Below are 27470 nucleotides of genomic sequence, written 5' to 3' on the forward strand. Positions count from 1 at the left end.
AGACACGCTGCCACAGAGAAGGTTGTTGCGTAGGCTGCAACTTGCCAAGCACTGATGGTCATAAGCGAGCAGGTTCAAAGGATTCAGAATCCAGAGTGCTAACCGTTACAACATGGGCCCTAGAATCGGCAGGAACGTCTGCCCTCCTGCAGTGTAGAAATGACTCAGTAGGAGTGACTGGAAAAGTAACTGACCAGTGAGCATCAGAATGTAGACCGAAAAGCACTGCAGGCTCTACGATGCCGAAACCCGGGATCGAACCAGGGACCTTTAGATCTTCAGTCTAACGCTCTCCCAACTGAGCTATTTCGGCATTGGGGCACAAGACCCTAACCGGCTGAGCTAACGGTTTAACCCAACACAACCCGCAGGTAATAGACCAAGTAGAAGTACGAGACGTCGATATCGATAGACAACAAGTACCTAACAATGCTTGAAATTGAGCCAAAAAAAAAGCAGGACGAACAGCCGCTCGTCAAAAAAAAAAAGGTTTCAAAGCTGCAAGGGGACTCGTTACTGATTTGAACACTAGACCTCTCACACCTGAAGCAAAAAAAAAAAAAACACATACCCCAAAACCAACAATCCATCGGATGCAAATGTGAAAAGAAGGTTCACAAGGGTCTTGAAGTTTTCCAAAAAGCCCTTTCTGACAGATCTCCAAGCAGCACAGTCCATTGGAGTCAACTCAGAAGCAACGCCTCCTTTCAGTGCTCTAACTCACAGAGCTAAGTGTTGGACCAAGTTTGAATTGCAGAATAGGAACAAAGAAGAAGCTCCAAAGTGGGCTCGTCCGGGATTTGAACCCGGGACCTCTCGCACCCGAAGCGAGAATCATACCCCTAGACCAACGAGCCACCGGGACTTTCGCTGCCAGCCTCTGTAGCTGGCAAGTGCAGAAAGAGGGCTCGTACAACTGGACGGATTTCTGAGAAACTTGATTTTGGTGTACTTGCGCTAGCTCGGCCTGCCTTCAAAGTATAATGTTGATTAAATTGTCTACAACAAAATAAGTGAGCCGAAACAAACAGCGGAAGGCTACATTGCGGCACTGCTACACACATCATGCTGTTTTCACTGAAGAAAAATGGTCTTCTCAGCAGAAGGTAACGGTGAAACCGGTCTCCTCAGTTTAGTTCTATGTTGTTCCTATTCAGTTTTATGCCTCTTCTAGATTCTTTGGGAACACTCACCATGTCTGATTCATCAAAGTTGCACATTTAAATGAGGCCACAGTGGCTCTCCCTTTTAAGACAGGCTGCCACAGAAAAGGTTGTGATGTAGGCTCCAATTTGCCAAGCACTGATGGTCCAAAAGCTAACAGGTTGTTAAAAGGATTGAACTCGGATTGCTGGATTCAGAGTCCAGAGTGCTAACCGTTACACCATGGAACCAATCAGCAGCAGGGGCGTCTGCCCTTCTGCAGTGTAGAAAAGACTCAGTAGGAGAGACTGAGAAAAGCAACTGACCAGTGAGCATCAGATCGGAGACCCTAAAGGACTGCAGGCTCCACACTGCCGAAACCCGGGATCGAACCAGGGACCTTCAGATCTTCAGTCTAACGCTCTCCCAACTGAGCTATTTCGGCATTGGGGGCACAAAACCCTACCCGACCGAGCTAACGGTTTAACCTAACGCAACCCGCAGGTAATAGGCCAAGCAGAAGTATGAGACGTCGATATTGATAGACATCATGTACCTAACAATGCGTGAAATTGAGCCAAAGAAAGCAGGACGAAAGGCCGCTCCTCAAAAAAAAAAGCTTTGTTTCGAAGCTGCAGAGGAGCTCGTCCAGGATTTGAACCCTAGACCCTCTCAAAACCTCTTTCTGACATATCTCCACGCAGCGCAGCCCATCTGAGCCATCTCAGAAACAACACCTCCTTTCAGTTCAGGTGCTCTAACCCAGTGGTTCCCAACCACATTCCTGGAGGCCCCACAACACTAAAGGTTTTCCATGTCTCCTCAATCAAACACACCTGATTCAGATCATTAGCTCATTAGTAGAGACTCCAAGACCTGAAATGGGTGTGTCAGACAAAGGAGAGATGCAAAAGTTTCAATGTTGTGGGACCTCCAGGAAAGAGGTTGAGAACCACTGCTCTAGCCCACAGAGCTAAATGGTGGACCAAGTGTGAATTGCAGGAGAGGAACTAAGAAGGAGCTCCAAAGTGGGCTCGTCCGGGATTTGAACCCGGGACCTCTCGCACCCTAAGCGAGAATCATACCCCTAGACCAACGAGCCACTGGGCATTCAACAGTCTGTCTCTGTCAAAGAGGGCTCATGCAACTGGCTTGATTTCAGAGAAACTTGATTTTGGCATAATTGCGCTAAATCGTACTGCCTTCGGAGTAAAATGTTGATTAAAATGTCCACAACAAAATATACGAGCTGAATTAAAAAGGCAGAAGGCTACATTGTGGTACTGCCACACACATCATGCTGTTTTTTCGCTCAAGAGAAACTGTCTTCTTAGCAGAAGGTAACGGTGGCACCATTCTGCTCAGTTTAGTTCTAAGTTGCTCCTGTTCAGTTTAATGTCTCTTCCGGATTCTTTGGGAACACTCATCATGACTGATTCATCAAAGTTGCACGGTTAAAGGAGGCCACTGTGGCACTCCCTTTTAAGACACGCTGCCACAGAGAAGGTTGTTACGTAGGCTGCAACTTGCCAAGCACTGATGGTCATAAGCGAGCAGGTTCAAAGGATTCAGAATCCAGAGTGCTAACCGTTACACCATGGGCCCTAGAATCGGCAGGAACGTCTGCCCTCCTGCAGTGTAGAAATGACTCAGTAGGAGTGACTGGAAAAGTAACTGACCAGTGAGCATCAGAATGTAGACCGAAAAGCACTGCAGGCTCTACGATGCCGAAACCCGGGATCGAACCAGGGACCTTTAGATCTTCAGTCTAACGCTCTCCCAACTGAGCTATTTCGGCATTGGGGCACAAGACCCTAACCGGCTGAGCTAACGGTTTAACCCAACACAACCCGCAGGTAATAGACCAAGTAGAAGTACGAGACGTCGATATCGATAGACAACAAGTACCTAACAATGCTTGAAATTGAGCCAAAAAAAGCAGGACGAACAGCCGCTCGTCAAAAAAAAAGTGGGTTTCAAAGCTGCAAGGGGACTCGTTACTGATTTGAACACTAGACCTCTCACACCTGAAGCAAAAAAAAAAAAAAAAAACACATACCCCAAAACCAACAATCCATCGGATGCAAATGTGAAAAGAAGGTTCACAAGGGTCTTGAAGTTTTCCAAAAAGCCCTTTCTGACAGATCTCCAAGCAGCACAGTCCATTGGAGTCCCAACTCAGAAGCAACGCCTCCTTTCAGTGCTCTAACTCACAGAGCTAAGTGTTGGACCAAGTTTGAATTGCAGAATAGGAACAAAGAAGAAGCTCCAAAGTGGGCTCGTCCGGGATTTGAACCCGGGACCTCTCGCACCCAAAGCAAGAATCATACCCCTAGACCAACGAGCCACCAGGACTTTCGCTGCCAGCCTCTGTAGCTGGCAAGTGCAGAAAGAGGGCTCGTACAACTGGACGGATTTCTGAGAAACTTGATTTTGGTGTACTTGCGCTAGCTCGGCCTGCCTTCAAAGTATAATGTTGATTAAATTGTCTACAACAAAATAAGTGAGCTGAATCAAACAGCGGAAGGCTACATTGCGGCACTGCGACACACATCATGCTGTTTTCACTGAAGAAAAATGGTCTTCTCAGCAGAAGGTAACGGTGAAACCGGTCTGCTGAGTTTAGTTCTATGTTGTTCCTATGCAGTTTTATGCCTCTTCTAGATTCTTTGGGAACACTCACCATGTCTGATTCATCAAAGTTGCACATTTAAATGAGGCCTCAGTGGCACTCCCTTTTAAGACAGGCTGCCACAGAAAAGGTTGTGATGTAGGCTCCAATTTGCCAAGCACTGATGGTCAAAAGCTAACAGGTTCCACCGAGATTTGAACTCGGATTGCTGGATTCAGAGTCCAGAGTGCTAACCGTTACACCATGGAACCAATCAGCAGCAGGGGCGTCTGCCCTTCTGCAGTGTAGAAAAGACTCAGTAGGAGAGACTGAGAAAAGCAACTGACCAGTGAGCATCAGATCGGAGACCCTAAAGGACTGCAGGCTCCACACTGCCGAAACCCGGGATCGAACCAGGGACCTTTAGATCTTCAGTCTAACGCTCTCCCAACTGAGCTATTTCGGCATTGGGGCACAAAACCCTATCCGACCGAGCTAACGGTTTAACCTAACGCAACCCGCAGGTAATAGGCCAAGCAGAAGTATGAGACGTCGATATTGATATAGACATCATGTACCTAACAATGCGTGAAATTGAGCCAAAGAAAGCAGGACGAAAGGCCGCTCCTCAAAAAAAAAAAAGCTTCGTTTTGAAGCTGCAGAGGAGCTCGTCCAGGATTTGAACCCTAGACCTCTCAAAACCTCTTTCTGACATATCTCCACGCAGCGCAGCCCATCCTGAGCCATCTCAGAAACAACCCCTCCTTTCAGTTCAGGTGCTCTAACCCAGTGGTTCCCAACCACATTCCTGGAGGCCCCACAACACTAAAGGTTTTCCATGTCTCCTCAATCAAACACACCTGATTCAGATCATTAGCTCATTAGTAGAGACTCCAAGACCTGAAATGGGTGTGTCAGACAAAGGAGAGATGCAAAAGTTTCAATGTTGGGGGACCTCCAGGAAAGAGGTTGAGAACCACTGCTCTAGCCCACAGAGCTAAATGGCGGACCAAGTGTGAATTGCAGGAGAGGAACTAAGAAGGAGCTCCAAAGTGGGCTCGTCCGGGATTTGAACCCGGGACCTCTCGCACCCTAAGCGAGAATCATACCCCTAGACCAACGAGCCACTGGGCATTCAACAGTCTGTCTCTGTCAAAGAGGGCTCATGCAACTGGCTTGATTTCAGAGAAACTTGATTTTGGCATAATTGCGCTAAATCGTACTGCCTTCGGAGTAAAATGTTGATTAAAATGTCCACAACAAAATATACGAGCTGAATTAAACAGCAGAAGGCTACATTGTGGTACTGCAACACACATCATGCTGTTTTCGCTCAAGAGAAACTGTCTTCTTAGCAGAAGGTAACGGTGGCACCATTCTGCTCAGTTTAGTTCTAAGTTGCTCCTGTTCAGTTTAATGTCTCTTCCGGATTCTTTGGGAACACTCATCATGACTGATTCATCAAAGTTGCACGGTTAAAGGAGGCCACTGTGGCACTCCCTTTTAAGACACGCTGCCACAGAGAAGGTTGTTGCGTAGGCTGCAACTTGCCAAGCACTTTGATGGTCATAAGCGAGCAGGTTCAAAGGATTCAGAATCCAGAGTGCTAACCGTTACACCATGGGCCCTAGAATCGGCAGGAACGTCTGCCCTCCTGCAGTGTAGAAATGACTGGAAAAGTAACTGACCAGTGAGCATCAGAATGTAGACCGAAAAGCACTGCAGGCTCTACGATGCCGAAACCCGGGATCGAACCAGGGACCTTTAGATCTTCAGTCTAACGCTCTCCCAACTGAGCTATTTCGGCATTGGGGCACAAGACCCTAACCGGCTGAGCTAACGGTTTAACCCAACACAACCCGCAGGTAATAGACCAAGTAGAAGTACGAGACGTCGATATCGATAGACAACAAGTACCTAACAATGCTTGAAATTGAGCCAAAAAAAAAACGCAGGACGAACAGCCGCTCGTCAAAAAAAAAAAAAGTGGTTTCAAAGCTGCAAGGGGACTCGTTACTGATTTGAACACTAGACCTCTCACACCTGAAGCAAAAAAAAAAAAAAAAAAACACATACCCCAAAACCAACAATCCATCGGATGCAAATGTGAAAAGAAGGTTCACAAGGGTCTTGAAGTTTTCCAAAAAGCCCTTTCTGACAGATCTCCAAGCAGCACAGTCCATTGGAGTCAACTCAGAAGCAACGCCTCCTTTCAGTGCTCTAACTCACAGAGCTAAGTGTTGGACCAAGTTTGAATTGCAGAATAGGAACAAAGAAGAAGCTCCAAAGTGGGCTCGTCCGGGATTTGAACCCGGGACCTCTCGCACCCGAAGCGAGAATCATACCCCTAGACCAACGAGCCACCGGGACTTTCGCTGCCAGCCTCTGTAGCTGGCAAGTGCAGAAAGAGGGCTCGTACAACTGGACGGATTTCAGAGAAACTTGATTTTGGTGTACTTGCGCTAGCTCGGCCTGCCTTCAGAGTATAATGTTGATTAAATTGTCTACAACAAAATAAGTGAGCCGAAACAAACAGCGGAAGGCTACATTGGCTGCACTGCTACACACATCATGCTGTTTTCACTGAAGAAAAATGGTCTTCTCAGCAGAAGGTAACGGTGAAACCGGTCTCCTCAGTTTAGTTCTATGTTGTTCCTATTCAGTTTTATGCCTATTCTAGATTCTTTGGGAACACTCACCATGTCTGATTCATCAAAGTTGCACATTTAAATGAGGCCACAGTGGCACTCCCTTTTAAGACAGGCTGCCACAGAAAAGGTTGTGATGTAGGCTCCAATTTGCCAAGCACTGATGGTCAAAAGCTAACAGGTTCCACCGAGATTTGAACTCGGATTGCTGGATTCAGAGTCCAGAGTGCTAACCGTTACACCATGGAACCAATCAGCAGCAGGGGCGTCTGCCCTTCTGCAGTGTAGAAAAGACTCAGTAGGAGAGACAGAGAAAAGCAACTGACCAGTGAGCATCAGATCGGAGACCCTAAAGGACTGCAGGCTCCACACTGCCGAAACCCGGGATCGAACCAGGGACCTTTAGATCTTCAGTCTAACGCTCTCCCAACTGAGCTATTTCGGCATTGGGGCACAAAACCCTATCCGACCGAGCTAACGGTTTAACCTAACGCAACCCGCAGGTAATAGGCCAAGCAGAAGTATGAGACGTCGATATTGATAGACATCATGTACCTAACAATGCGTGAAATTGAGCCAAAGAAAGCAGGACGAAAGGCCGCTCCTCAAAAAAAAGCTTCGTTTCGAAGCTGCAGAGGAGCTCGTCCAGGATTTGAACCCTAGACCTCTCAAAACCTCTTTCTGACATATCTCCACGCAGCGCAGCCCATCTGAGCCATCTCAGAAACAACACCTCCTTTCAGTTCAGGTGCTCTAACCCAGTGGTTCCCAACCACATTCCTGGAGGCCCCACAACACTAAAGGTTTTCCATGTCTCCTCAATCAAACACACCTGATTCAGATCATTAGCTCATTAGTAGAGACTCCAAGACCTGAAATGGGTGTGTCAGACAAAGGAGAGATGCAAAAGTTTCAATGTTGGGGGACCTCCAGGAAAGAGGTTGAGAACCACTGCTCTAGCCCACAGAGCTAAATGGTGGACCAAGTGTGAATTGCAGGAGAGGAACTAAGAAGGAGCTCCAAAGTGGGCTCGTCCGGGATTTGAACCCGGGACCTCTCGCACCCTAAGCGAGAATCATACCCCTAGACCAACGAGCCACTGGGCATTCAACAGTCTGTCTCTGTCAAAGAGGGCTCATGCAACTGGCTTGATTTCAGAGAAACTTGATTTTGGCATAATTGCGCTAAATCGTACTGCCTTCGGAGTAAAATGTTGATTAAAATGTCCACAACAAAATATACGAGCTGAATTAAACAGCAGAAGGCTACATTGTGGTACTGCCACACACATTATGCTGTTTTCGCTCAAGAGAAACTGTCTTCTTAGCAGAAGGTAACGGTGGCACCATTCTGCTCAGTTTAGTTCTAAGTTGCTCCTGTTCAGTTTAATGTCTCTTCCGGATTCTTTGGGAACACTCATCATGACTGATTCATCAAAGTTGCACGGTTAAAGGAGGCCACTGTGGCACTCCCTTTTAAGACACGCTGCCACAGAGAAGGTTGTTACGTAGGCTGCAACTTGCCAAGCACTGATGGTCATAAGCGAGCAGGTTCAAAGGATTCAGAATCCAGAGTGCTAACCGTTACACCATGGGCCCTAGAATCGGCAGGAACGTCTGCCCTCCTGCAGTGTAGAAATGACTCAGTAGGAGTGACTGGAAAAGTAACTGACCAGTGAGCATCAGAATGTAGACCGAAAAGCACTGCAGGCTCTACGATGCCGAAACCCGGGATCTAACCAGGGACCTTTAGATCTTCAGTCTAACGCTCTCCCAACTGAGCTATTTCGGCATTGGGGCACAAGACCCTAACCGGCTGAGCTAACGGTTTAACCCAACACAACCCGCAGGTAATAGACCAAGTAGAAGTACGAGACGTCGATATCGATAGACAACAAGTACCTAACAATGCTTGAAATTGAGCCAAAAAAAGCAGGACGAACAGCCGCTCGTCAAAAAAAGTGGTTTCAAAGCTACAAGGGGACTCGTTACGGATTTGAACACTAGACCTCTCACACCTGAAGCAAAAAAAAAAAAAAACACAAACATACCCCAAAACCAACAATCCATCGGATGCAAATGTGAAAAGAAGGTTCACAAGGGTCTTGAAGTTTTCCAAAAAGCCCTTTCTGACAGATCTCCAAGCAGCACAGTCCATTGGAGTCAACTCAGAAGCAACGCCTCCTTTCAGTGCTCTAACTCACAGAGCTAAGTGTTGGACCAAGTTTGAATTGCAGAATAGGAACAAAGAAGAAGCTCCAAAGTGGGCTCGTCCGGGATTTGAACCCGGGACCTCTCGCACCCGAAGCGAGAATCATACCCCTAGACCAACGAGCCACCGGGATTTTCGCTGCCAGCCTCTGTAGCTGGCAAGTGCAGAAAGAGGGCTCGTACAAACTGGACGGATTTCTGAGAAACTTGATTTTGGTGTACTTGCGCTAGCTCGGCCTGCCTTCAAAGTATAATGTTGATTAAATTGTCTACAACAAAATAAGTGAGCCGAAACAAACAGCGGAAGGCTACATTGCTGCACTGCTACACACATCATGCTGTTTTCACTGAAGAAAAATGGTCTTCTCAGCAGAAGGTAACGGTGAAACCGGTCTCCTCAGTTTAGTTCTATGTTGTTCCTATTCAGTTTTATGCCTCTTCTAGATTCTTTTGGGAACACTCACCATGTCTGATTCATCAAAGTTGCAGATTTAAATGAGGCCACAGTGGCACTCCCTTTTAAGACACGCTGCCACAGAAAAGGTTGTGATGTAGGCTCCAATTTGCCAAGCACTGATGGTCAAAAGCTAACAGGTTCCACCGAGATTTGAACTCGGATTGCTGGATTCAGAGTCCAGAGTGCTAACCGTTACACCATGGAACCAATCAGCAGCAGGGGCGTCTGCCCTTCTGCAGTGTAGAAAAGACTCAGTAGGAGAGACAGAGAAAAGCAACTGACCAGTGAGCATCAGATCGGAGACCCTAAAGGACTGCAGGCTCCACACTGCCGAAACCCGGGATCGAACCAGGGACCTTTAGATCTTCAGTCTAACGCTCTCCCAACTGAGCTATTTCGGCATTGGGGGCACAAAACCCTACCCGACCGAGCTAACGGTTTAACCTAACGCAACCCGCAGGTAATAGGCCAAGCAGAAGTATGAGACGTCGATATTGATAGACATCATGTACCTAACAATGCGTGAAATTGAGCCAAAGAAAGCAGGACGAAAGGCCGCTCCTCAAAAAAAAAAAGCTTCGTTTCGAAGCTGCAGAGGAGCTCGTCCAGGATTTGAACCCTAGACCTCTCAAAACCTCTTTCTGACATATCTCCACGCAGCGCAGCCCATCTGAGCCATCTCAGAAACAACACCTCCTTTCAGTTCAGGTGCTCTAACCCAGTGGTTCCCAACCACATTCCTGGAGGCCCCACAACACTAAAGGTTTTCCATGTCTCCTCAATCAAACACACCTGATTCAGATCATTAGCTCATTAGTAGAGACTCCAAGACCTGAAATGGGTGTGTCAGACAAAGGAGAGATGCAAAAGTTTCAATGTTGGGGGACCTCCAGGAAAGAGGTTGAGAACCACTGCTCTAGCCCACAGAGCTAAATGGTGGACCAAGAGTGGATTGCAGGAGAGGAACTAAGAAGGAGCTCCAAAGTGGGCACGTCCGGGATTTGAACCCGGGACCTCTCGCACCCTAAGCGAGAATCATACCCCTAGACCAACGAGCCACTGGGCATTCAGCAGTCTGTCTCTGTCAAAGAGGGCTCATGCAACTGGCTTGATTTCAGAGAAACTTGATTTTGGCATAATTGCGCTAAATCGTACTGCCTTCGGAGTAAAATGTTGATTAAAATGTCCACAACAAAATATACGAGCTGAATTAAACAGCAGAAGGCTACATTGTGGTACTGCCACACACATTATGCTGTTTTCGCTCAAGAGAAACTGTCTTCTTAGCAGAAGGTAACGGTGGCACCATTCTGCTCAGTTTAGTTCTAAGTTGCTCCTGTTCAGTTTAATGTCTCTTCCGGATTCTTTGGGAACACTCATCATGACTGATTCATCAAAGTTGCACGGTTAAAGGAGGCCACTGTGGCACTCCCTTTTAAGACACGCTGCCACAGCGAAGGTTGTTACGTAGGCTGCAACTTGCCAAGCACTGATGGTCATAAGCGAGCAGGTTCAAAGGATTCAGAATCCAGAGTGCTAACCGTTACACCATGGGCCCTAGAATCGGCAGGAACGTCTTGCCCTCCTGCAGTTTAGAAATGACTCAGTAGGAGTGACTGGAAAAGTAACTGACCAGTGAGCATCAGAATGTAGACCGAAAAGCACTGCAGGCTCTACGATGCCGAAACCCGGGATCGAACCAGGGACCTTTAGATCTTCAGTCTAACGCTCTCCCAACTGAGCTATTTCGGCATTGGGGCACAAGACCCTAACCGGCCGAGCTAACGGTTTAACCTAACACAACCCGCAGGTAATAGACCAAGTAGAAGTACGAGACGTCGATATCGATAGACAACAAGTACCTAACAACGCTTGAAATTGAGCCAAAAAAAGCAGGACGAACAGCCGCTCGTCAAAAAAAAAAAGTGGTTTCAAAGCTGCAAGGGGACTCGTTACTGATTTGAACACTAGACCTCTCACACCTGAAGCAAAAAAAAAAAAAAAAAAAAAACACATACCCCAAAACCAACAATCCATCGGATGCAAATGTGAAAAGAAGGTTCACAAGGGTCTTGAAGTTTTCCAAAAAGCCCTTTCTGACAGATCTCCAAGCAGCACAGTCCATTGGAGTCAACTCAGAAGCAACGCCTCCTTTCAGTGCTCTAACTCACAGAGCTAAGTGTTGGACCAAGTTTGAATTGCAGAATAGGAACAAAGAAGAAGCTCCAAAGTGGGCTCGTCCGGGATTTGAACCCGGGACCTCTCGCACCCGAAGCGAGAATCATACCCCTAGACCAACGAGCCACCGGGACTTTCGCTGCCAGCCTCTGTAGCTGGCAAGTGCAGAAAGAGGGCTGCGTACAACTGGACGGATTTCTGAGAAACTTGATTTTGGTGTACTTGCGCTAGCTCGGCCTGCCTTCAGAGTATAATGTTGATTAAATTGTCTACAACAAAATAAGTGAGCCGAAACAAACAGCGGAAGGCTACATTGCGGCACTGCTACACACATCATGCTGTTTTCACTGAAGAAAAATGGTCTTCTCAGCAGAAGGTAACGGTGAAACCGGTCTCCTCAGTTTAGTTCTATGTTGTTCCTATTCAGTTTTATGCCTCTTCTAGATTCTTTGGGAACACTCACCATGTCTGATTCATCAAAGTTGCACATTTAAATGAGGCCACAGTGGCACTCCCTTTTAAGACAGGCTGCCACAGAAAAGGTTGTGATGTAGGCTCCAATTTGCCAAGCACTGATGGTCAAAAGCTAACAGGTTCCACCGAGATTTGAACTCGGATTGCTGGATTCAGAGTCCAGAGTGCTAACCGTTACACCATGGAACCAATCAGCAGCAGGGGCGTCTGCCCTTCTGCAGTGTAGAAAAGACTCAGTAGGAGAGACTGAGAAAAGCAACTGACCAGTGAGCATCAGATCGGAGACCCTAAAGGACTGCAGGCTCCACACTGCCGAAACCCGGGATCGAACCAGGGACCTTTAGATCTTCAGTCTAACGCTCTCCCAACTGAGCTATTTCAGCATTGGGGCACAAAACCCTATCCGACCGAGCTAACGGTTTAACCTAACGCAACCCGCAGGTAATAGGCCAAGCAGAAGTATGAGACGTCGATATTGATAGACATCATGTACCTAACAATGCGTGAAATTGAGCCAAAGAAAGCAGGACGAAAGGCCGCTCCTCAAAAAAAAAGCTTCGTTTCGAAGCTGCAGAGGAGCTCGTCCAGGATTTGAACCCTAGACCTCTCAAAACCTCTTTCTGACATATCTCCACGCAGCGCAGCCCATCTGAGCCATCTCAGAAACAACACCTCCTTTCAGTTCAGGTGCTCTAACCCAGTGGTTCCCAACCACATTCCTGGAGGCCCCACAACACTAAAGGTTTTCCATGTCTCCTCAATCAAACACACCTGATTCAGATCATTAGCTCATTAGTAGAGACTCCAAGACCTGAAATGGGTGTGTCAGACAAAGGAGAGATGCAAAAGTTTCAATGTTGGGGGACCTCCAGGAAAGAGGTTGAGAACCACTGCTCTAGCCCACAGAGCTAAATGGTGGACCAAGTGTGAATTGCAGGAGAGGAACTAAGAAGGAGCTCCAAAGTGGGCTCGTCCGGGATTTGAACCCGGGACCTCTCGCACCCTAAGCGAGAATCATACCCCTAGACCAACGAGCCACTGGGCATTCAGCAGTCTGTCTCTGTCAAAGAGGGCTCATGCAACTGGCTTGATTTCAGAGAAACTTGATTTTGGCATAATTGCGCTAAATCGTACTGCCTTCGGAGTAAAATGTTGATTAAAATGTCCACAACAAAATATACGAGCTGAATTAAACAGCAGAAGGCTACATTGTGGTACTGCCACACACATCATGCTGTTTTCGCTCAAGAGAAACTGTCTTCTTAGCAGAAGGTAACGGTGGCACCATTCTGCTCAGTTTAGTTCTAAGTTGCTCCTGTTCAGTTTAATGTCTCTTCCGGATTCTTTGGGAACACTCATCATGACTGATTCATCAAAGTTGCACGGTTAAAGGAGGCCACCGTGACACTCCCTTTTAAAACACGCTGCCACAGAGAAGGTTGTTACGTAGGCTGCAACTTGCCAAGCACTGATGGTCATAAGCGAGCAGGTTCAAAGGATTCAGAATCCAGAGTGCTAACCGTTACACCATGGGCCCTAGAATCGGCAGGAACGTCTGCCCTCCTGCAGTGTAGAAATGACTCAGTAGGATTGACTGGAAAAGTAACTGACCAGTGAGCATCAGAATGTAGACCGAAAAGCACTGCAGGCTCTACGATGCCGAAACCCGGGATCGAACCAGGGACCTTTAGATCTTCAGTCTAACGCTCTCCCAACTGAGCTATTTCGGCATTGGGGCACAAGACCCTAACCGGCCGAGCTAACGGTTTAACCCAACACAACCCGCAGGTAATAGACCAAGTAGAAGTACGAGACGTCGATATCGATAGACAACAAGTACCTAACAATGCTTGAAATTGAGCCAAAAAAAAAAGCAGGACGAACAGCCGCTCGTCAAAAAAAAAAGTGTGGTTTCAAAGCTGCAAGGGGACTCGTTACTGATTTGAACACTAGACCTCTCACACCTGAAGCAAAAAAAAAAAAAAAAAAAAAACCTACCCCCCCAAACCAACAATCCATCGGATGCAAATGTGAAAAGAAGGTTCACAAGGGTCTTGAAGTTTTCCAAAAGCCCTTTCTGACAGATCTCCAAGCAGCACAGTCCATTGGAGTCAACTCAGAAGCAACGCCTCCTTTCAGTGCTCTAACTCACAGAGCTAAGTGTTGGACCAAGTTTGAATTGCAGAATAGGAACAAAGAAGAAGCTCCAAAGTGGGCTCGTCCGGGATTTGAACCCGGGACCTCTCGCACCCGAAGCGAGAATCATACCCCTAGACCAACGAGCCACCGGGACTTTCGCTGCCAGCCTCTGTAGCTGGCAAGTGCAGAAAGAGGGCTCGTACAACTGGACGGATTTCTGAGAAAAACTTGATTTTGGTGTACTTGCGCTAGCTCGGCCTGCCTTCAAAGTATAATGTTGATTAAATTGTCTACAACAAAATAAGTGAGCTGAATCAAACAGCGGAAGGCTAAATTGCGGCACTGCTACACACATCATGCTGTTTTCACTGAAGAAAAATGGTCTTCTCAGCAGAAGGTAACGGTGAAACCGGTCTGCTGAGTTTAGTTCTATGTTGTTCCTATTCAGTTTTATGCCTCTTCTAGATTCTTTGGGAACACTCACCATGTCTGATTCATCAAAGTTGCACATTTAAATGAGGCCACAGTGGCACTCCCTTTTAAGACAGGCTGCCACAGAAAAGGTTGTGATGTAGACTCCAATTTGCCAAGCACTGATGTTCAAAAGCTAACAGGTTCCACCGAGATTTGAACTCGGATTGCTGGATTCAGAGTCCAGAGTGCTAACCGTTACACCATGGAACCAATCAGCAGCAGGGGCGTCTGCCCTTCTGCAGTGTAGAAAAGACTCAGTAGGAGAGACTGAGAAAAGCAACTGACCAGTGAGCATCAGATCGGAGACCCTAAAGGACTGCAGGCTCCACACTGCCGAAACCCGGGATCAAAACAGGGACCTTTAGATCTTCAGTCTAACGCTCTCCCAACTGAGCTATTTCGGCATTGGGGGCACAAAACCCTATCCGACCGAGCTAACGGTTTAACCTAACGCAACCCGCAGGTAATAGGCCAAGCAGAAGTATGAGACGTCGATATTGATAGACATCATGTACCTAACAATGCGTGAAATTGAGCCAAAGAAAGCAGGACGAAAGGCCGCTCCTCAAAGCAAAAAAGCTTCGTTTCGAAGCTGCAGAGGAGCTCGTCCAGGATTTGAACCCTAGACCTCTCAAAACCTCTTTCTGACATATCTCCACGCAGCGCAGCCCATCTGAGCCATCTCAGAAACAACACCTCCTTTCAGTTCAGGTGCTCTAACCCAGTGGTTCCCAACCACATTCCTGGAGGCCCCACAACACTAAAGGTTTTCCATGTCTCCTCAATCAAACACACCTGATTCAGATCATTAGCTCATTAGTAGAGACTCCAAGACCTGAAATGGGTGTGTCAGACAAAGGAGAGATGCAAAAGTTTCAATGTTGGGGGACCTCCAGGAAAGAGGTTGAGAACCACTGCTCTAGCCCACAGAGCTGAATGGTGGACCAAGTGTGAATTGCAGGAGAGGAACTAAGAAGGAGCTCCAAAGTGGGCTCGTCCGGGATTTGAACCCGGGACCTCTCGCACCCTAAGCGAGAATCATACCCCTAGACCAACGAGCCACTGGGCATTCAGCAGTCTGTCTCTGTCAAAGAGGGCTCATGCAACTGGCTTGATTTCAGAGAAACTTGATTTTGGCATAATTGCGCTAAATCGTACTGCCTTCGGAGTAAAATGTTGATTAAAATGTCCACAACAAAATATACGAGCTGAATTAAACAGCAGAAGGCTACATTGTGGTACTGCCACACACATTATGCTGTTTTTCGCTCAAGAGAAACTCTCCTCTTAGCAGAAGGTAACGGTGGCACCATTCTGCTCAGTTTAGTTCTAAGTTGCTCCTGTTCAGTTTAATGTCTCTTCCGGATTCTTTGGGAACACTCATCATGACTGATTCATCAAAGTTGCACGGTTAAAGGAGGCCACTGTGGCACTCCCTTTTAAGACACGCTGCCACAGAGAAGGTTGTTGCGTAGGCTGCAACTTGCCAAGCACTGATGGTCATAAGCGAGCAGGTTCAAAGGATTCAGAATCCAGAGTGCTAACCTTTACACCATGGGCCCTAGAATCGGCAGGAACGTCTGCCCTCCTGCAGTGTAGAAATGACTCAGTAGGAGTGACTGGAAAAGTAACTGACCAGTGAGCATCAGAATGTAGACCGAAAAGCACTGCAGGCTCTACGATGCCGAAACCCGGGATCGAACCAGGGACCTTTAGATCTTCAGTCTAACGCTCTCCCAACTGAGCTATTTCGGCATTGGGGCACAAGACCCTAACCGGCTGAGCTAACGGTTTAACCCAACACAACCCGCAGGTAATAGACCAAGTAGAAGTACGAGACGTCGATATCGATAGACAACAAGTACCTAACAATGCTTGAAATTGAGCCAAAAAAAAGCAGGACGAACAGCCGCTCGTCAAAAAAAAAGTGGTTTCAAAGCTGCAAGGGGACTCGTTACTGATTTGAACACTAGACCTCTCACACCTGAAGCAAAAAAAAAAAAAAACACATACCCCCCCAACCAACAATCCATCGGATGCAAATGTGAAAAGAAGGTTCACAAGGGTCTTGAAGTTTTCCAAAAAGCCCTTTCTGACAGATCTCCAAGCAGCACAGTCCATTGGAGTCAACTCAGAAGCAACGCCTCCTTTCAGTGCTCTAACTCACAGAGCTAAGTGTTGGACCAAGTTTGAATTGCAGAATAGGAACAAAGAAGAAGCTCCAAAGTGGGCTCGTCCGGGATTTGAACCCGGGACATCTCGCACCCGAAGCGAGAATCATACCCCTAGACCAACGAGCCACCGGGACTTTCGCTGCCAGCCTCTGTAGCTGGCAAGTGCAGAAAGAGGGCTCGTACAACTGGACGGATTTCTGAGAAACTTGATTTTGGTGTACTTGCGCTAGCTCGGCCTGCCTTCAAAGTATAATGTTGATTAAATTGTCTACAACAAAATAAGTGAGCCGAAACAAACAGCGGAAGGCTACATTGCAGCACTGCGACACACATCATGCTGTTTTCACTGAAGAAAAATGGTCTTCTCAGCAGAAGGTAACGGTGAAACCGGTCTGCTGAGTTTAGTTCTATGTTGTTCCTATTCAGTTTTATGCCTCTTCTAGATTCTTTGGGAACACTCACCATGTCTGATTCATCAGAGTTGCACATTTAAATGAGGCCACAGTGGCACTCCCTTTTAAGACAGGCTGCCACAGAAAAAGTTGTGATGTAGGCTCCAATTTGCCAAGCACTGATGGTCAAAAGCTAACAGGTTCCACCGAGATTTGAACTCGGATTGCTGGATTCAGAGTCCAGAGTGCTAACCGTTACACCATGGAACCAATCAGCAGCAGGGGCGTCTGCCCTTCTGCAGTGTAGAAAAGACTCAGTAGGGAGAGACTGAGAAAAGCAACTGACCAGTGAGCATCAGATCGGAGACCCTAAAGGACTGCAGGCTCCACACTGCCGAAACCCGGGATCGAACCAGGGACCTTCAGATCTTCAGTCTAACGCTCTCCCAACTGAGCTATTTCGGCATTGGGGCACAAAACCCTATCCGACCGAGCTAACGGTTTAACCTAACGCAACCCGCAGGTAATAGGCCAAGCAGAAGTATGAGACGTCGATATTGATAGACATCATGTACCTAACAATGCGTGAAATTGAGCCAAAGAAAGCAGGACGAAAGGCCGCTCCTCAAAAAAAAGCTTCGTTTCGAAGCTGCAGAGGAGCTCGTCCAGGATTTGAACCCTAGACCTCTCAAAACCTCTTTCTGACATATCTCCACGCAGCGCAGCCCATCTGAGCCATCTCAGAAACAACCCCTCCTTTCAGTTCAGGTGCTCTAACCCAGTGGTTCCCAACCACATTCCTGGAGGCCCCACAACACTAAAGGTTTTCCATGTCTCCTCAATCAAACACACCTGATTCAGATCATTAGCTCATTAGTAGAGACTCCAAGACCTGAAATGGGTGTGTCAGACAAAGGAGAGATGCAAAAGTTTCAATGTTGGGGGACCTCCAGGAAAGAGGTTGAGAACCACTGCTCTAGCCCACAGAGCTGAATGGTGGACCAAGTGTGAATTGCAGGAGAGGAACTAAGAAGGAGCTCCAAAGTGGGCTCGTCCGGGATTTGAACCCGGGACCTCTCGCACCCTAAGCGAGAATCATACCCCTAGACCAACGAGCCACTGGGCATTCAGCAGTCTGTCTCTGTCAAAGAGGGCTCATGCAACTGGCTTGATTTCAGAGAAACTTGATTTTGGCATAATTGCGCTAAATCGTACTGCCTTCGGAGTAAAATGTTGATTAAAATGTCCACAACAAAATATACGAGCTGAATTAAACAGCAGAAGGCTACATTGTGGTACTGCCACACACATCATGCTGTTTTCGCTCAAGAGAAACTGTCTTCTTAGCAGAAGGTAACGGTGGGACCATTCTGCTCAGTTTAGTTCTAAGTTGCTCCTGTTCAGTTTAATGTCTCTTCCGGATTCTTTGGGAACACTCATCATGACTCATTCATAAAAGTTGCACGGTTAAAGGAGGCCACTGTGGCACTCCCTTTTAAGACACGCTGCCACAGAGAAGGTTGTTACGTAGGCTGCAACTTGCCAAGCACTGATGGTCATAAGCGAGCAGGTTCAAAGGATTCAGAATCCAGAGTGCTAACCTTTACACCATGGGCCCTAGAATCGGCAGGAACGTCTGCCCTCCTGCAGTGTAGAAATGACTCAGTAGGAGTGACTGGAAAAACAACTGACCAGTGAGCATCAGAATGTAGACCGAAAAGCACTGCAGGCTCTACGATGCCGAAACCCGGGATCGAACCAGGGACCTTTAGATCTTCAGTCTAACGCTCTCCCAACTGAGCTATTTCGGCATTGGGGCACAAGACCCTAACCGGCTGAGCTAACGGTTTAACCCAACACAACCCGCAGGTAATAGACCAAAGTAGAAGTACGAGACGTCGACATCGATAGACAACAAGTACCTAACAATGCTTGAAATTGAGCCAAAAAAAGCAGGACGAACAGCCGCTCGTCAAAAAAAAGTGGTTTCAAAGCTGCAAGGGGACTCGTTACTGATTTGAACACTAGACCTCTCACACCTGAAGCAAAAAAAAAAAAAAAAAAAAAAAAAACACATACCCCAAAACCAACAATCCATCGGATGCAAATGTGAAAAGAAGGTTCACAAGGGTCTTGAAGTTTTCCAAAAAGCCCTTTCTGACAGATCTCCAAGCAGCACAGTCCATTAGAGTCAACTCAGAAGCAACGCCTCCTTTCAGTGCTCTAACTCACAGAGCTAAGTGTTGGACCAAGTTTGAATTGCAGAATAGGAACAAAGAAGAAGCTCCAAAGTGGGCTCGTCCGGGATTTGAACCCGGGACCTCTCGCACCCGAAGCGAGAATCATACCCCTAGACCAACGAGCCACCGGGACTTTCGCTGCCAGCCTCTGTAGCTGGCAAGTGCAGAAAGAGGGCTCGTACAACTGGACGGATTTCTGAGAAACTTGATTTTGGTGTACTTGCGCTAGCTCGGCCTGCCTTCAAAGTATAATGTTGATTAAATTGTCTACAACAAAATAAGTGAGCCGAATCAAACAGCGGAAGGCTACATTGCGGCACTGCTACACACATCATGCTGTTTTCACTGAAGAAAAATGGTCTTCTCAGCAGAAGGTAACGGTGAAACCGGTCTGCTCAGTTTAGTTCTATGTTGTTCCTATTCAGTTTTATGCCTCTTCTAGATTCTTTGGGAACACTCACCATCTCTGATTCATCAAAGTTGCACATTTAAATGAGGCCACAGTGGCTCTCCCTTTTAAGACAGGCTGCCACAGAAAAGGTTGTGATGTAGGCTCCAATTTGCCAAGCACTGATGGTCAAAAGCTAACAGGTTCCACCGAGATTTGAACTCGGATTGCTGGATTCAGAGTCCAGAGTGCTAACCGTTACACCATGGAACCAATCAGCAGCAGGGGCGTCTGCCCTTCTGCAGTGTAGAAAAGACTCAGTAGGAGAGACAGAGAAAAGCAACTGACCAGTGAGCATCAGATCGGAGACCCTAAAGGACTGCAGGCTCCACACTGCCGAAACCCGGGATCGAACCAGGGACCTTTAGATCTTCAGTCTAACGCTCTCCCAACTGAGCTATTTCGGCATTGGGGCACAAAACCCTATCCGACCGAGCTAACGGTTTAACCTAACGCAACCCGCAGGTAATAGGCCAAGCAGAAGTATGAGACGTCGATATTGATAGACATCATGTACCTAACAATGCGTGAAATTGAGCCAAAGAAAGCAGGACGAAAGGCCACTCCTCAAAAATAAGCTTCGTTTCGAAGCTGCAGAGGAGCTCGTCCAGGATTTGAACCCTAGACCTCTCAAAACCTCTTTCTGACATATCTCCACGCAGCGCAGCCCATCTGAGCCATCTCAGAAACAACACCTCCTTTCAGTTCAGGTGCTCTAACCCAGTGGTTCCCAACCACATTCCTGGAGGCCCCACAACACTAAAGGTTTTCCATGTCTCCTCAATCAAACACACCTGATTCAGATCATTAGCTCATTAGTAGAGACTCCAAGACCTGAAATGGGTGTGTCAGACAAAGGAGAGATGCAAAAGTTTCAATGTTGGGGGACCTCCAGGAAAGAGGTTGAGAACCACTGCTCTAGCCCACAGAGCTAAATGGTGGACCAAGTGTGAATTGCAGGAGAGGAACTAAGAAGGAGCTCCAAAGTGGGCTCGTCCGGGATTTGAACCCGGGACCTCTCGCACCCAAAGCGAGAATCATACCCCTAGACCAACGAGCCACTGGGCATTCAGCAGTCTGTCTCTGTCAAAGAGGGCTCATGCAACTGGCTTGATTTCAGAGAAACTTGATTTTGGCATAATTGCGCTAAATCGTACTGCCTTCGGAGTAAAATGTTGATTAAAATGTCCACAACAAAATATACGAGCTGAATTAAACAGCAGAAGGCTACATTGTGGTACTGCCACACACATCATGCTGTTTTCGCTCAAGAGAAGACTGTCTTCTTAGCAGAAGGTAACGGTGGCACCATTCTGCTCAGTTTAGTTCTAAGTTGCTCCTGTTCAGTTTAATGTCTCTTCCGGATTCTTTGGGAACACTCACCATGTCTGATTCATCAAAGTTGCACGGTTAAAGGAGGCCACTGTGGCACTCCCTTTTAAGACACGCTGCCACAGAGAAGGTTGTTACGTAGGCTGCAACTTGCCAATCACTGATGGTCATAAGCGAGCAGGTTCAAAGGATTCAGAATCCAGAGTGCTAACCGTTACACCATGGGCCCTAGAATCGGCAGGAACGTCTGCCCTCCTGCAGTGTAGAAATGACTCAGTAGGAGTGACTGGAAAAGTAACTGACCAGTGAGCATCAGAATGTAGACCGAAAAGCACTGCAGGCTCTACGATGCCGAAACCCGGGATCGAACCAGGGACCTTTAGATCTTCAGTCTAACGCTCTCCCAACTGAGCTATTTCGGCATTGGGGCACAAGACCCTAACCGGCTGAGCTAACGGTTTAACCTAACACAACCCGCAGGTAACAGACCAAGTAGAAGTACGAGACGTCGATATCGATAGACAACAAGTACCTAACAATGCTTGAAATTGAGCCAAAAAAAAGCAGGACGAACAGCCGCTCGTCAAAAAAAAGTGGTTTCAAAGCTGCAAGGGGACTCGTTACTGATTTGAACACTAGACCTCTCACACCTGAAGCAAAAAAAAAAAAAAAACACATACCCCAAAACCAACAATCCATCGGATGAAAATGTGAAAAGAAGGTTCACAAGGGTCTTGAAGTTTTCCAAAAAAGCCCTTTCTGACAGATCTCCAAGCAGCACAGTCCATTGGAGTCAACTCAGAAGCAACGCCTCCTTTCAGTGCTCTAACTCACAGAGCTAAGTGTTGGGACCAAGTTTGAATTGCAGAATAGGAACAAAGAAGAAGCTCCAAAGTGGGCTCGTCCCGGATTTGAACCCGGGACCTCTCGCACCCTAAGCGAGAATCATACCCCTAGACCAACGAGCCACCGGGACTTTCGCTGCCAGCCTCTGTAGCTGGCAAGTGCAGAAAGAGGGCTAGTACAACTGGACGGATTTCTGAGAAACTTGATTTTGGTGTACTTGCGCTAGCTCGGCCTGCCTTCAGAGTATAATGTTGATTAAAATGTCCTACAACAAAATAAGTGAGCTGAATCAAACAGCGGAAGGCTACATTGCTGCACTGCTACACACATCATGCTGTTTTCACTGAAGAAAAATGGTCTTCTCAGCAGAAGGTAACGGTGAAACCGGTCTCCTCAGTTTAGTTCTATGTTGTTCCTATTCAGTTTTATGCCTCTTCTAGATTCTTTGGGAACACTCACCATGTCTGATTCATCAAAGTTGCACGGTTAAATGAGGCCACAGTGGCACTCCCTTTTAAGACAGGCTGCCACAGAAAAGGTTGTGATGTAGGCTCCAATTTGCCAAGCACTTCTCGGTGGAAGCGAACAGGTTCCTCCGAGATTTGAAATTGCTGGATTCAGAGTCCAGAGTGCTAACCGTTACACCATGGGCCCTAGAATCGGCAGGAACGTCTGCCCTCCTGCAGTGTAGAAATGACTCAGTAGGAGTGACTGGAAAAGTAACTGACCAGTGAGCATCAGAATGTAGACCGAAAAGCACTGCAGGCTCTACGATGCCGAAACCCGGGATCGAACCAGGGACCTTTAGATCTTCAGTCTAACGCCTCTCCCAACTGAGCTATTTCGGCATTGGGGCACAAGACCCTAACCGGCCGAGCTAACGGTTTAACCTAACACAACCCGCAGGTAATAGACCAAGTAGAAGTACGAGACGTCGATATCGATAGACAACAAGTACCTAACAATGCTTGAAATTGAGCCAAAAAAAAGCAGGACGAACAGCCGCTCGTCAAAAAAAATGTGGTTTCAAAGCTGCAAGGGGACTCGTTACTGATTTGAACACTAGACCTCTCACACCTGAAGCAAAAAAAAAAAAAAAAACACATACCCCGAAACCAACAATCCATCGGATGCAAATGTGAAAAGAAGGTTCACAAGGGTCTTGAAGTTTTCCAATAAAGCCCTTTCTGACAGATCTCCAAGCAGCACAGTCCATTGGAGTCAACTCAGAAGCAACGCCTCCTTTCAGTGCTCTAACTCACAGAGCTAAGTGTTGGACCAAGTTTGAATTGCAGAATAGGAACAAAGAAGAAGCTCCAAAGTGGGCTCGTCCGGGATTTGAACCCGGGACCTCTCGCACCCGAAGCGAGAATCATACCCCTAGACCAACGAGCCACCGGGATTTTCGCTGCCATCCTCTGTAGCTGGCAAGTGCAGAAAGAGGGCTCTTACAACTGGACGGATTTCTGAGAAACTTGATTTTGGTGTACTTGCGCTAGCTCGGCCTGCCTTCAAAGTATAATGTTGATTAAATTGTCTACAACAAAATAAGTGAGCTGAATCAAACAGCGGAAGGCTACATTGCGGCACTGCTACACACATCATGCTGTTTTTCACTGAAGAAAAATGGTCTTCCTCAGCAGAAGGTAACGGTGAAACCGGTCTCCTCAGTTTAGTTCTATGTTGTTCCTATTCAGTTTTATGCCTCTTCTAGATTCTTTGGGAACACTCACCATGTCTGATTCATCAAAGTTGCAGATTTAAATGAGGCCACAGTGGCACTCCCTTTTAAGACAGGCTGCCACAGAAAAGGTTGTGATGTAGGCTCCAATTTGCCAAGCACTGATGGTCAAAAGCTAACAGGTTCCACCGAGATTTGAACTCGGATTGCTGGATTCAGAGTCCAGAGTGCTAACCGTTACACCATGGAACCAATCAGCAGCAGGGGCGTCTGCCCTTCTGCAGTGTAGAAAAGACTCAGTAGGAGAGACTGAGAAAAGCAACTGACCAGTGAGCATCAGATCGAGACCCTAAAGGACTGCAGGCTCCACACTGCCGAAACCCGGGATCGAACCAGGGACCTTTAGATCTTCAGTCTAACGCTCTCCCAACTGAGCTATTTCGGCATTGGGGCACAAAACCCTATCCGACGAGCTAACGGTTTAACCTAACGCAACCCGCAGGTAATAGGCCAAGCAGAAGTATGAGACGTCGATATTGATAGACAACAAGTACCTAACAATGCGTGAAATTGAGCCAAAGAAAGCAGGACGAAAGGCCGCTCCTCAAAAAAAAGCTTTGTTTCGAAGCTGCAGACCTAGACCTGAACCCTAGACCTCTCAAAACCTCTTTCTGACATATCTCCACGCAGCGCAGCCCATCTGAGCCATCTCAGAAACAACCCCTCCTTTCAGTTCAGGTGCTCTAACCCAGTGGTTCCCAAACACATTCCTGGAGGCCCCACAACACTAAAGGTTTTCCATGTCTCCTCAATCAAACACACCTGATTCAGATCATTAGCTCATTAGTAGAGACTCCAAGACCTGAAATGGGTGTGTCAGACAAAGGAGAGATGCAAAAGTTTCAATGTTGGGGGACCTCCAGGAAAGAGGTTGAGAACCACTGCTCTAGCCCACAGAGCTAAATGGTGGACCAAGTGTGAATTGCAGGAGAGGAACTAAGAAGGAGCTCCAAAGTGGGCTCGTCCGGGATTTGAACCCGGGACCTCTCGCACCCTAAGCGAGAATCATAGCCCTAGACCAACGAGCCACTGGGCATTCAGCAGTCTGTCTCTGTCAAAAGAGGGCTCATGCAACTGGCTTGATTTCAGAGAAACTTGATTTTGGCATAATTGCGCTAAATCGTACTGCCTTCGGAGTAAAAATGTGGATTAAAAATGTCCACAACAAAAGATACGAGCTGAATTAAAACACAGAGAAGGCTACATTGTGGTACTGCCACACACATTATGCTGTTTTCGCTCAAGAGAAACACTGTCTTCTTAGCAGAAGGTAACGGTGGCACCATTCTGCTCAGTTTAGTTCTAAGTTGCTCCTGTTCAGTTTAATGTCTGTTCCGGATTCTTTGGGAACACTCATCATGACTGATTCATCAAAGTTGCACGGTTAAAAAAGGAGGCCACTGTGGCACTCCCTTTTAAGACACGCTGCCACAGAGAAGGTTGTTACGTAGGCTGGCAACTTCCAAGCACTGATGGTCATAAGCGAGCAGGTTTACAGGATGCACAGAATCCAGAGTGCTAACCGTTACAACACCATGGGCCCTAGAATCGGCAGGAACGTCTGCCCTCCTGCAGTGTTCCCTGAGAAAAAAAGGTGGTCGTACTCAGTAGGAGTGACTGGAAAAGTAACACCAGTGAGCATCAGAATGTAACCCGAAAAGCACTGCAGGCTCTACGATGGCCAAAAACCCGGGATCGAACCAGGGACCTTTAGATCTTCAGTCTAACGCTCTCCCAACTGAGCTATTTCGGCATTGGGGCACAAGACATAACCGACTGAGCTAACGGTTTTAACCTCAACACAACCCGTTCTAGAAGTGAGACGTCGATATCGATAGACAACAAGTACCTAACAGTGCTTGAAATTGAGCCAAAAAAAGCCTCTTCTAGATTCTTTGGGAACACTCAAAACATGTACAACTGATTCATCAAAGTTGCACATTTTAAATGAGGCCACAGTGGCACTACCCTTTTTAAGACAGGGCTGCCACAAAGAAAAGTGTTGTGATGGTAGTAGCTCCAATTTTGCCAAGCACTGATGGTCAAAAGCTACCAGGTTCCACCTATATTTGAACTCAGATCGCTGGATTCAGAGCCCAGAGTGCTAACCGTTACACCATGAAACCAAGCAACAGCAGGGGCGTCTGTCCTTATGCAGTGTAGAAATGACTCAGTAGGATGGACTGAGAAAAGCAACTGACCAGTAATCATAAGAACGTAGACCGTAAGGGACTGCTGGCTCCACACTGGCAAGACCCGGGATCAAGCCAGGGACCTTTAGATCTTCAGACTACCCCTCTTCCAACTGAGCTATTTCAGTGTTGATACACAAAACCCTAACCGACCGAGCTAACTTTTTAACCTGACGCAACCCGCAGGTAATAGACCAAGTAGAAGTACAAGACGTCGATTTTGAAAGACAACAAGTACCTAACAATGCCGTGAAATTGAGCCAAAGAAAGCAGGACCAATGGCCGCTCCTCAAAAAAAGCAGTTTCAAAGCTGGGTTAGTACACTGGAGCCGCACCTTCCTCAACCTATTTGGCATCCAGAGCAAGAGACACTGTGAAAAAAAAATCTATCAGGTGTTGGAGCTTGGTGGTAAAACAGGGCTGGTGGTGGCTGGTGATACCACAACTGTAGGTTTTCACGCAGCTCCAGCTTTCCCTTTGCACCAACCCTAAAAATGCTTTTGACACCCACTTCTGGTCCTGCTGTGGCATTGTCTGTGGCCACAGTAGTGGGAGATCTTCTGGTTGAGATGAGACCTGCTGATATTATCAAAAACACTGGTTTAAATAAAAGCTAAGATAGCATTAAATGACGAAGGCATGTATATATTTTGAATGACATCATACTGGGCTCCTCACAACAGCAATCTCAGAAAGAGTTGATGGCATTGCTGTTTTTTGATGCGTTGTGATCTCTGAGGTGGAGGCATGAAGAAGGAAGAGGAGGACTGGATGACAGGCCGATGAGGTTTGGGGGATGGAGGAGGATGAGGATCAGAGGGTGGGTATGAAGCTGCGGCTGAACCGAAGTGCTCTAATGTCTGTGGAGTCAAATATTATGATTAATCTATTAAGGGGATTGCCATGGTTTTAATGAATTAAAATGATGTAGTGATAAAGTGATGATGTCATGATAAAAGTCTTGATGTCTTTTATATTAACCTGAGAGATTTTCCTCTGGGTGCTCAAATTTGGTTTTGTTGCTGCCACATGTGAGCCTCCAAACCTTGATTTCAAACTGAAAAGATTTGTCATAGTCAGTGATAACAAAACCCTAACACTATAGTTAAAGGCTGAGATGTTTCAATATCTGCAGTGATGCCTGCAATAGTGCGATCTGCTTACCATTGACAATGTCAGTTTTGCCCTCTTTGCAGGACGTGACACATCACTGACAGAGGGTGTGCTTTGGGCAGGGGTGCTCTGTGATGCATCCACTGTTACTGGTGGATGAACCTGTGACACATGAATAAAGTGCATATATAGTCTTCCTAATGTGATTTTAGATATAAAGACACAGTGATGTTGCAAACACATCCATCTATTTATGAACTAGGCTAATTGAAGTTACCTTGTGAAATCCACAAATACATTTCTGAGCTTCCTTCAGAAGGGTGGTCTGCCCCCTCATTTGCAGAGGGCACTTTTCTATCTGTGAACATGAATTATAGCTCTGACACTGTATCTCAAAACAGCCATAAGTCATCATAATTATATCAATATAACATTGTATTTACATGGTAAATAATTACTTATCCATACACATAAATAAAAATAGCACAATGTATTATCGTACGAGTTTATTAGTTTGCCCATGAATCTAGCTACATAACTAATCTTCTGATACAACTCATGCCATCTTTTTTGTTGGGGAGAAGGTCTATTCCCCTGCCTAGATGGCCAAACTCCTGTTCAGGCAAAACTCTCCAGACGCGCAAGCCATTCAGCATCA

The 27470-nt window shown here is 46.9% G+C and overlaps 47 non-coding genes across 47 annotated transcripts; all 47 read right to left on the reverse strand.

The window, feature by feature from the left end:
* Nucleotides 1-240: 240 nt before the first annotated feature.
* Nucleotides 241-313, reverse strand: trnaf-gaa. Its single transcript has one exon. It is a non-coding gene; the product is annotated as a tRNA-Phe (tRNA).
* Nucleotides 314-785: 472 nt separating this feature from the next.
* On the reverse strand, nt 786-857 carry trnap-cgg. Its single transcript has one exon. It is a non-coding gene; the product is annotated as a tRNA-Pro (tRNA).
* Nucleotides 858-1515: 658 nt separating this feature from the next.
* On the reverse strand, nt 1516-1588 carry trnaf-gaa. Its single transcript has one exon. It is a non-coding gene; the product is annotated as a tRNA-Phe (tRNA).
* Nucleotides 1589-2173: 585 nt separating this feature from the next.
* trnap-agg lies at nt 2174-2245 on the reverse strand. The gene has a single exon. It is a non-coding gene; the product is annotated as a tRNA-Pro (tRNA).
* Nucleotides 2246-2868: 623 nt separating this feature from the next.
* trnaf-gaa lies at nt 2869-2941 on the reverse strand. The gene has a single exon. It is a non-coding gene; the product is annotated as a tRNA-Phe (tRNA).
* Nucleotides 2942-3418: 477 nt separating this feature from the next.
* On the reverse strand, nt 3419-3490 carry trnap-ugg. The gene has a single exon. It is a non-coding gene; the product is annotated as a tRNA-Pro (tRNA).
* A 464-nt stretch (nt 3491-3954) lies between these two features.
* Nucleotides 3955-4026, reverse strand: trnaq-cug. The gene has a single exon. It is a non-coding gene; the product is annotated as a tRNA-Gln (tRNA).
* Nucleotides 4027-4147: 121 nt separating this feature from the next.
* trnaf-gaa lies at nt 4148-4220 on the reverse strand. Its single transcript has one exon. It is a non-coding gene; the product is annotated as a tRNA-Phe (tRNA).
* Nucleotides 4221-4808: 588 nt separating this feature from the next.
* trnap-agg lies at nt 4809-4880 on the reverse strand. The gene has a single exon. It is a non-coding gene; the product is annotated as a tRNA-Pro (tRNA).
* Nucleotides 4881-5488: 608 nt separating this feature from the next.
* Nucleotides 5489-5561, reverse strand: trnaf-gaa. The gene has a single exon. It is a non-coding gene; the product is annotated as a tRNA-Phe (tRNA).
* A 483-nt stretch (nt 5562-6044) lies between these two features.
* trnap-cgg lies at nt 6045-6116 on the reverse strand. The gene has a single exon. It is a non-coding gene; the product is annotated as a tRNA-Pro (tRNA).
* Nucleotides 6117-6581: 465 nt separating this feature from the next.
* Nucleotides 6582-6653, reverse strand: trnaq-cug. The gene has a single exon. It is a non-coding gene; the product is annotated as a tRNA-Gln (tRNA).
* A 121-nt stretch (nt 6654-6774) lies between these two features.
* Nucleotides 6775-6847, reverse strand: trnaf-gaa. The gene has a single exon. It is a non-coding gene; the product is annotated as a tRNA-Phe (tRNA).
* A 581-nt stretch (nt 6848-7428) lies between these two features.
* Nucleotides 7429-7500, reverse strand: trnap-agg. The gene has a single exon. It is a non-coding gene; the product is annotated as a tRNA-Pro (tRNA).
* A 620-nt stretch (nt 7501-8120) lies between these two features.
* Nucleotides 8121-8193, reverse strand: trnaf-gaa. The gene has a single exon. It is a non-coding gene; the product is annotated as a tRNA-Phe (tRNA).
* Nucleotides 8194-8666: 473 nt separating this feature from the next.
* On the reverse strand, nt 8667-8738 carry trnap-cgg. The gene has a single exon. It is a non-coding gene; the product is annotated as a tRNA-Pro (tRNA).
* A 466-nt stretch (nt 8739-9204) lies between these two features.
* On the reverse strand, nt 9205-9276 carry trnaq-cug. Its single transcript has one exon. It is a non-coding gene; the product is annotated as a tRNA-Gln (tRNA).
* Nucleotides 9277-9397: 121 nt separating this feature from the next.
* trnaf-gaa lies at nt 9398-9470 on the reverse strand. The gene has a single exon. It is a non-coding gene; the product is annotated as a tRNA-Phe (tRNA).
* Nucleotides 9471-10055: 585 nt separating this feature from the next.
* On the reverse strand, nt 10056-10127 carry trnap-agg. The gene has a single exon. It is a non-coding gene; the product is annotated as a tRNA-Pro (tRNA).
* A 621-nt stretch (nt 10128-10748) lies between these two features.
* On the reverse strand, nt 10749-10821 carry trnaf-gaa. Its single transcript has one exon. It is a non-coding gene; the product is annotated as a tRNA-Phe (tRNA).
* Nucleotides 10822-11301: 480 nt separating this feature from the next.
* Nucleotides 11302-11373, reverse strand: trnap-cgg. The gene has a single exon. It is a non-coding gene; the product is annotated as a tRNA-Pro (tRNA).
* A 465-nt stretch (nt 11374-11838) lies between these two features.
* On the reverse strand, nt 11839-11910 carry trnaq-cug. The gene has a single exon. It is a non-coding gene; the product is annotated as a tRNA-Gln (tRNA).
* A 121-nt stretch (nt 11911-12031) lies between these two features.
* On the reverse strand, nt 12032-12104 carry trnaf-gaa. The gene has a single exon. It is a non-coding gene; the product is annotated as a tRNA-Phe (tRNA).
* A 582-nt stretch (nt 12105-12686) lies between these two features.
* On the reverse strand, nt 12687-12758 carry trnap-agg. The gene has a single exon. It is a non-coding gene; the product is annotated as a tRNA-Pro (tRNA).
* A 620-nt stretch (nt 12759-13378) lies between these two features.
* Nucleotides 13379-13451, reverse strand: trnaf-gaa. The gene has a single exon. It is a non-coding gene; the product is annotated as a tRNA-Phe (tRNA).
* A 483-nt stretch (nt 13452-13934) lies between these two features.
* trnap-cgg lies at nt 13935-14006 on the reverse strand. Its single transcript has one exon. It is a non-coding gene; the product is annotated as a tRNA-Pro (tRNA).
* A 466-nt stretch (nt 14007-14472) lies between these two features.
* On the reverse strand, nt 14473-14544 carry trnaq-cug. The gene has a single exon. It is a non-coding gene; the product is annotated as a tRNA-Gln (tRNA).
* A 121-nt stretch (nt 14545-14665) lies between these two features.
* Nucleotides 14666-14738, reverse strand: trnaf-gaa. Its single transcript has one exon. It is a non-coding gene; the product is annotated as a tRNA-Phe (tRNA).
* Nucleotides 14739-15323: 585 nt separating this feature from the next.
* trnap-agg lies at nt 15324-15395 on the reverse strand. The gene has a single exon. It is a non-coding gene; the product is annotated as a tRNA-Pro (tRNA).
* Nucleotides 15396-16016: 621 nt separating this feature from the next.
* Nucleotides 16017-16089, reverse strand: trnaf-gaa. Its single transcript has one exon. It is a non-coding gene; the product is annotated as a tRNA-Phe (tRNA).
* Nucleotides 16090-16562: 473 nt separating this feature from the next.
* Nucleotides 16563-16634, reverse strand: trnap-cgg. The gene has a single exon. It is a non-coding gene; the product is annotated as a tRNA-Pro (tRNA).
* A 464-nt stretch (nt 16635-17098) lies between these two features.
* trnaq-cug lies at nt 17099-17170 on the reverse strand. The gene has a single exon. It is a non-coding gene; the product is annotated as a tRNA-Gln (tRNA).
* A 122-nt stretch (nt 17171-17292) lies between these two features.
* Nucleotides 17293-17365, reverse strand: trnaf-gaa. Its single transcript has one exon. It is a non-coding gene; the product is annotated as a tRNA-Phe (tRNA).
* A 581-nt stretch (nt 17366-17946) lies between these two features.
* On the reverse strand, nt 17947-18018 carry trnap-agg. The gene has a single exon. It is a non-coding gene; the product is annotated as a tRNA-Pro (tRNA).
* A 620-nt stretch (nt 18019-18638) lies between these two features.
* trnaf-gaa lies at nt 18639-18711 on the reverse strand. The gene has a single exon. It is a non-coding gene; the product is annotated as a tRNA-Phe (tRNA).
* A 482-nt stretch (nt 18712-19193) lies between these two features.
* Nucleotides 19194-19265, reverse strand: trnap-agg. The gene has a single exon. It is a non-coding gene; the product is annotated as a tRNA-Pro (tRNA).
* A 464-nt stretch (nt 19266-19729) lies between these two features.
* trnaq-cug lies at nt 19730-19801 on the reverse strand. Its single transcript has one exon. It is a non-coding gene; the product is annotated as a tRNA-Gln (tRNA).
* A 121-nt stretch (nt 19802-19922) lies between these two features.
* trnaf-gaa lies at nt 19923-19995 on the reverse strand. The gene has a single exon. It is a non-coding gene; the product is annotated as a tRNA-Phe (tRNA).
* Nucleotides 19996-20576: 581 nt separating this feature from the next.
* On the reverse strand, nt 20577-20648 carry trnap-agg. Its single transcript has one exon. It is a non-coding gene; the product is annotated as a tRNA-Pro (tRNA).
* A 621-nt stretch (nt 20649-21269) lies between these two features.
* trnaf-gaa lies at nt 21270-21342 on the reverse strand. The gene has a single exon. It is a non-coding gene; the product is annotated as a tRNA-Phe (tRNA).
* A 474-nt stretch (nt 21343-21816) lies between these two features.
* Nucleotides 21817-21888, reverse strand: trnap-agg. The gene has a single exon. It is a non-coding gene; the product is annotated as a tRNA-Pro (tRNA).
* Nucleotides 21889-22540: 652 nt separating this feature from the next.
* On the reverse strand, nt 22541-22614 carry trnaf-gaa. The gene has a single exon. It is a non-coding gene; the product is annotated as a tRNA-Phe (tRNA).
* Nucleotides 22615-23089: 475 nt separating this feature from the next.
* Nucleotides 23090-23161, reverse strand: trnap-cgg. Its single transcript has one exon. It is a non-coding gene; the product is annotated as a tRNA-Pro (tRNA).
* A 466-nt stretch (nt 23162-23627) lies between these two features.
* Nucleotides 23628-23699, reverse strand: trnaq-cug. Its single transcript has one exon. It is a non-coding gene; the product is annotated as a tRNA-Gln (tRNA).
* Nucleotides 23700-23819: 120 nt separating this feature from the next.
* Nucleotides 23820-23892, reverse strand: trnaf-gaa. Its single transcript has one exon. It is a non-coding gene; the product is annotated as a tRNA-Phe (tRNA).
* A 571-nt stretch (nt 23893-24463) lies between these two features.
* On the reverse strand, nt 24464-24535 carry trnap-agg. Its single transcript has one exon. It is a non-coding gene; the product is annotated as a tRNA-Pro (tRNA).
* Nucleotides 24536-25186: 651 nt separating this feature from the next.
* trnaf-gaa lies at nt 25187-25260 on the reverse strand. Its single transcript has one exon. It is a non-coding gene; the product is annotated as a tRNA-Phe (tRNA).
* Between the last annotated feature and the right edge of the window lie 2210 nt (nt 25261-27470).

This window comes from Cyprinus carpio, chromosome B11 (genome assembly GCF_018340385.1).
Source record: "Cyprinus carpio isolate SPL01 chromosome B11, ASM1834038v1, whole genome shotgun sequence".
Taxonomy (NCBI): Eukaryota; Metazoa; Chordata; class Actinopteri; order Cypriniformes; family Cyprinidae; genus Cyprinus; species Cyprinus carpio.